This window comes from Lynx rufus, unplaced genomic scaffold, assembly GCF_022079265.1.
Source record: "Lynx rufus isolate CCGP_SWC_20201006 ecotype Redwood Valley unplaced genomic scaffold, mLynRuf1.p SCAF_7, whole genome shotgun sequence".
Classification (NCBI taxonomy): Eukaryota; Metazoa; Chordata; class Mammalia; order Carnivora; family Felidae; genus Lynx; species Lynx rufus.
Genome location: NW_025814889.1, coordinates 84155392 through 84161391, shown reverse-complemented (window position 1 = coordinate 84161391; position 6000 = coordinate 84155392). Strand labels below are relative to the sequence as shown.

General features: G+C 44.5%; 1 pseudogene; it reads left to right on the top strand.

Annotated features, from left to right (window-relative positions):
- Positions 1–422: 422 nt before the first annotated feature.
- On the top strand, positions 423–2165 carry LOC124501945 (tigger transposable element-derived protein 1-like; annotated as a pseudogene).
- Positions 2166–6000: the final 3835 nt, after the last annotated feature.

The following is a 6000-nucleotide window of genomic DNA, read 5'->3' as shown; positions in this document are numbered from 1 at the left end:
ACAACTACAGATGACAGATGCCATGACAGGCATACCTCATTTTATTGCACTTTGCTTCACGGCACTTTGAGGATACTGTGTTTTTTTTACAAATTCAAGGTTTGTGGCAGCCCTGCATCGAGCAAGTCTGTTGGTGCCATTTTTCCACTTCGTGTCTCTATGTCACATTTTGGGGATTCTCGCAATACTTCATACTTCTCCAATATTATTATGTTTGCCATGGTAGTCCGTGATCGGTGACCTTTGATGTTACTACCGTAACTGTTTCGAGGTGCCACAAACTGCACCCATAGAAGATGGCAAACCTAATCAGTAAATGTTGTGTATGTGTTCTGACTGCTCCACTGACCGGCTGTTCTCCTGTCTCTCTCTCTCTCTCCCTCTTCTTCTCCCTGTGGCGCAATGATATTGAAATTAGACCAATGAATAGCCCTACAGTGGCCTCTAAGCGGTCAAGTGAAAGGAAGAGTTCCATGTCTCTCACTTTACATCAAAAGCTAGAAATGATCAAAGTTAGCGAGGAAGGCATGTCAAAAGCCAAGACAGGCTGAAAGCTAGGCCTCTTGCACCAGTTAGCCAAGGTGTGAATGCAAAAGGAAAAGTCCCTGAAAGAAATTAAGTGCCACTCCAGTGAATATGTGAACAATAAAAGTGCGAAACAGCCCGCTTGCTGATGTGGAGAAAGTTTTGCAACTTGGATAGAAGATCAAACCAACCCCCACGTTCCCTTAAGCCAAAGCCTAATCCAGAGCAAGGGCCTAAGTCTCTTCAGTTCCGTGAAGGCTGAGAGAGGTGAGGAAGCTGCAGAAGAAAAGTCTGAAGCCAGCAGAGGTTGGGTCATAGGGTTTAAGGAAAGGAGCCACCTCCATAACATAAAAGTACAAGGTGAATCAGGAAGTGACGACGTAGAAACTGTGGCCAGTTACCCAGAAGATCTAACTAAGATCGTTAATGAAGGTGGCTACACTAAACATCAGATTTTCAATGTAGATGAAACAGCCTTTATAAGAAGATGTTTTCTAGCACTTTCATAGCTAGAGAGGAGAAGTCAGTGCCAAAGTTTCAAAGGACAGACTATCTCCTTAGGGCTAATGCAATTAGTGACTTGTAGGTGAAGCCAGTGCTCACTGACCATTCTGAAAATCCTAGGGCCCTAAAGAATTGTGCTGAGTCTACTCTGCACATAATGCTGCTCTGTGAATGGAACAACAGCACCCGGGTGCCAGCACATCTGTTTTACAACATGCTTTATTGAGTATTTTAAGCCCACTGCTGAGACCTACTTCTCAGAAAAAAAAGATTCCTTTCAAAATATTACAATTTGTTGACAATGGGTCTGGTCACCCAAGAGCTCTGATGGAGATGTCCAACGAGATTAATGTTGTTTTCATGCCTGGTAACACAATATCCATTCAGCAGCCCATGGACCAAGGAGTGATTTTTGATTTTCAAGTCTTATTACTTAAGAAATACATCTTGAAAGGCTACAGCTGCCATAGATAGTGATTCATCTGATGGATCTGGACCAAGCAAATTGAAAATCTTCTGGAAAGGATTAAGCATTCTAGATGCCATTAAGAACATTTGTGATTCATGGGAGGAGGTCAAAATATCAACATTCACAGGAGTTTGGGAGACGCCAACGCTCAAGGATGACTTTGAGGGGCTCCAGCCCTCAGTGGAGGAAGTCACTGCAGATGTGGTGGAAATATCAAGAGCTGGAATGAGAAGTGGAGTCTGAAGATGGGACCGAATGGCTGCAATCTCATGGTAAAGCTTTCCCAGCTGAGGAGTTGCTTCCTATGGATGAGCAAAGAGTTTCTTGACATGGACTCTACTCCTGGTGAAGACACTGTGAAGACTGCCAACAAGACAAGAAGAGACCTAGAATCTTACATAAACTTGGCTGATCAAGCAGCAGCAGGGTTTGAGAGGACCGACTCAAGTTTTACAAGAGGTCTCCCGGAGGTAAAATGCTGTCAAGCAGCATCGCATGCTACAGAGAAATCATTCGTGAAAGGAAGAGTCAGGTGATGCCACAAATCTTATTATTGTCTCACTTTAAGAAATTTCCACAGTCATCCTAACCTTCAGTACCCACCACCCTGATCAGTCAGCAGCCACCAACATCAAAGCAAGGCCCCTCACCAGCAAAAAGCTTATGACTTGCCAAAAGCTCAGCTGATAGTTGGCATTTTTTAGCCATAAAGTATTTTTTAATTAAGGTAAGCACACGGGTCTTTTTTAGACATGTTATTGCACACTTAATTGACTACAGTGTAGTGTAAACACAACCCTCATATGTATTGGGAAACCAAAAAATTCATTCGATGCACTTTATTGTGATATTCCCTCTATTGCAATATTCCTTTTATTAAGGTGGTGTTGAACCAAGACTGCAATATCTCCAAGGTATGCCTGTACATGATCTCAGTTCAGATGCCATTCCCTTAAGCAGTCACTGTAAAATAGTACACACACACACACACATTCAAGCTCTGTCACATCGACATGTTTTATTGTCTGCATAACACTTATCCCTGTCCAAAATCATCTGACTTATTTATTTGAATTTTGTTCACTAGCTCCACATTGTCTAGCACTCCTAGGTGAGTTTGTTTACTGCTTTATCCCAACTTCTGGCATATTCAAACCACTCAAAAAATATTTGTTGGATAGATGAATAGATACAAGCCTGCAGAACCAGGAGAGAAAGCCGGGGGGGGGTGGGGGTAGGGGTGGATTTGGGAGCTGGCATCACAGCAGTAACAGTTGAAACCATTTCATGAATCAATTTGCCCAGTGAGAGTGGGTAGAAGAAGTGGGGAAGACCAGAATAGAATTCAGGAGATCTCATCTACAGAGTGGAAAAAGGAAAAGAAGCCTGGGAAGGAAATAAAAAAGACATGGCCGGAGAGGCTGCAGAGAAGCATTAGACGGAGACCTATCCTAGAAACCAGGACAGAAGAGAAAGTTGAGGAGCAGAAAGTGGAGGACGACACAGCAGAGAAGGAATTGGATGTGCCCATTGGCCTCTGGTCACCGAGAAGTCACCGGTGAACATCCAGTTCCAGTATAATTAGGGGCAATTGGCAACCAATGAAAGTCATTAGATAACTGCCCTTGCCTCCTGCCATTTGGAGGGACAATTCTGACGTCCCTCAGTGGGTCCCCAGCAGGATTGAGCCCCCGTGGAACAAGCTCAGAAGTACACCCTTTATTGGTTTGTCTTCCTTTCCCATTTCATCCTCTCTACTTTCTCTCCCCTGCTCCCTGGGGTCCCCTCCCACATAAACTACTAGCATTCGAGTCCTCTCTCGGTCTCTGCTTTCAGGGAGATCCAAATTAGGACAGACTAGTTGCACCTCTCATCTCTCTTTCTGTTTTTCAGGGATGGAACGAGATTTCCCCCTATAACTCATCATCTGGAACCAGCCCGTGTGCCCGTGTGTACACTAATCATAACCACAAGGGAAGGGGATTATTATGACTGCCTTAGACCAGTATTGATCCATTGCCTGGGGCTGGGCATACCATCCATTGAGAACACCAAGCCAGATTCTGGCTTCACCTCCAAACCATGGTGAGTATATGGGGGCCCCTTCACAAGAAAGGGGCATCTTAATCTCTGTGCGTACTCCACCTATACCAACCACAACCATGGACGGTTGGGCATTCAGTTCATGCCTCTGCTCTGCAGGACTCCATGCCAAGTGCTGGGGACCAGAATGCAAAGACCATAAAACAGAACTCCTTACCCGAAGGGCTGTATCATCCAAACACGTTACATGCACAGGACGATAATGCCAAAGTACAGAGAATAGCGCGGTTGATTCTAAATCAGAGAGGGAAGAATTATTAGTCAGGGCAGACTGGGTTATGCTGGAGAAACAAATAACCCCTCAGATTTATTTATTCCACACTACGTAGCCCTCAAGGTGGACAGGAGGTTCTAATCCATGGCATCATGCTCAAGCCAGAACCCAGCCTGATGGAGCAGCTGATATCTAGATATTGCTGAGCCAGAGGGAAAGAAAGCTCCAGAGGGTTTTGAATTAGCAATTGAATTCTTGGCCCAGGAATGAAATGTATGACTTCCACTTATAACTCATTGGCTGAAACTGGTCACATGGCCCCATCCAACTTCAGAAAGCCAGGAAGTGAGATTCTACCAGAAGATATGCCAGAAGGCAGAGAGGCAGAGATATCTGGTGAACAGTGTAAAAACTCCCAGAAAGCATGAAGACAAATGACATTTGAACTGAGCTTTGAAAAATATTTTAGTCTTCAATAAATGAAGTTAGGGGCAAGGGAGAGGCCCTGCCAAATAGAGAGCCATAGAAGAGAAGTCACAGAGGCCTGACCAGTGTGACCAAAGCCAGGCTTCGTGAGGGCACAAGGACTGGGCCAGAACTGGAACGAGGCAGGAAGGCCGAGTTTACACTGTGAGAGGCTTTGAATATCATCATAATAAGGATTTTACACTTTAATAGACGATTGGCAATAGGGAGCTACCAAAAGGTTGTTAAGCGAGTAGGTAACCTGATGTGATTTGTGTTTTAGGAAGATAACTTGGTGGCAGAATGGGAAGGAGACGGGAAGGGAGAGAGACCAAAGTCTGGGAGGCGATAGGAGGCTGTCATAACAGACAGTCCAGGCAAGGATAACGCGGCAAGAGCCGAGGGCGGGGCTGGGAGGATGCCGAGGAAGAAACAGATGGGAGAAGATACTTCCCTTCTAGAAAGGATCACTGCCTTTTTTTTTTTTAATGAAAATATTCAAACACATACAAGAGTACAGGAAATAGTTTAACAAACCCCCATCTACCGTCACCCAGCTCTAATCGTTCTCTGCACATGGCCAATGTCGCTTCATCAATGCCCCAGACCCTGCTTCCCTCCACTACATGGGATTAAAGCAAATCCCAATCGCCAGAAATCTGTAATTTCTTCTGTATGTGTTCTAAAAGATAAATACTCTTGGGGTTCAGTCAGTCGAGTGTTCGACTTCAGCTCATGTCATTCGCAGCTCGTGAGGCTCGTGAGTTCGAGCCCCACATCGGGCTCTGTGTAGACAGTTCAGAGCCTGGAGCCTACTTCAGATTCTATGTCCCTCTCTCTCTCTCTCTCTGCCCCTCCCCTACTCATACTCTCTCTCTCTCTCTCTGTCAAAAATAAATAAGCATTAAAATTTTTTCAATAAAAAAGGTAAACAATACTTTTTTAACCATAACCACAATATCATTATCACACCTAAAAAATTAACAACAATTCCTTAACATTATCAAATATCCAGCCATTCACATAATTTCCTTAATGGTCTCTTATTTTTTCCCAGTTGGTTTGCTTGAATCAGGATCCAAATGGGGTCCACACATTCCATGTGGTTCTCCCTCTTTCTCTCTCTTGTCACTTACTAGTTGAAGATTCTGGATCGTCTTTCCTCTGGAATTTCCCAAATTCTAGATTTTACCAATGGTATCCCCCTGCTATCATCTGACATGTTTGTCTTCCTCCTGCATTTCCTGTGAACTGCCTGGATCTGAAACTTCCCTTCTTTGAACAGAAACAGAGAGAGGACAAGGGAGGGGGAAGGTGGCCATTATTTATACACCATCTACTATATGCCAGGCACTGTGTGAATTTTTTTTTTTTTAAATAGGCTCCACATCCAGCGTGGAGCCCAACATAGGGCTTGAACCCACAACCTGAGATCAAGACCGGAGCTGAGATCAAGAGTTGGATGCTTGGGGCACCTGGGTGGCTCAGTCGGCTAAGCATCCAACTTCAGTTCAGGTCATGCTCTCGTGGTTCATGAGTTTGAGCCCCACATCGGGCTCTGTGCTGACCGCTCAGAGCCTGGAGCCTGCTTTGGATTCCGTGTCTCTTTCTCTATCTGCCTCTCACTCACTCACACTCTCTCTCTCGCAAATAAATAAACATTAATTTTTTTTAACGTTTATTTATTTTTGAGACAGAGAGAGACAGAGCATGAACGGGG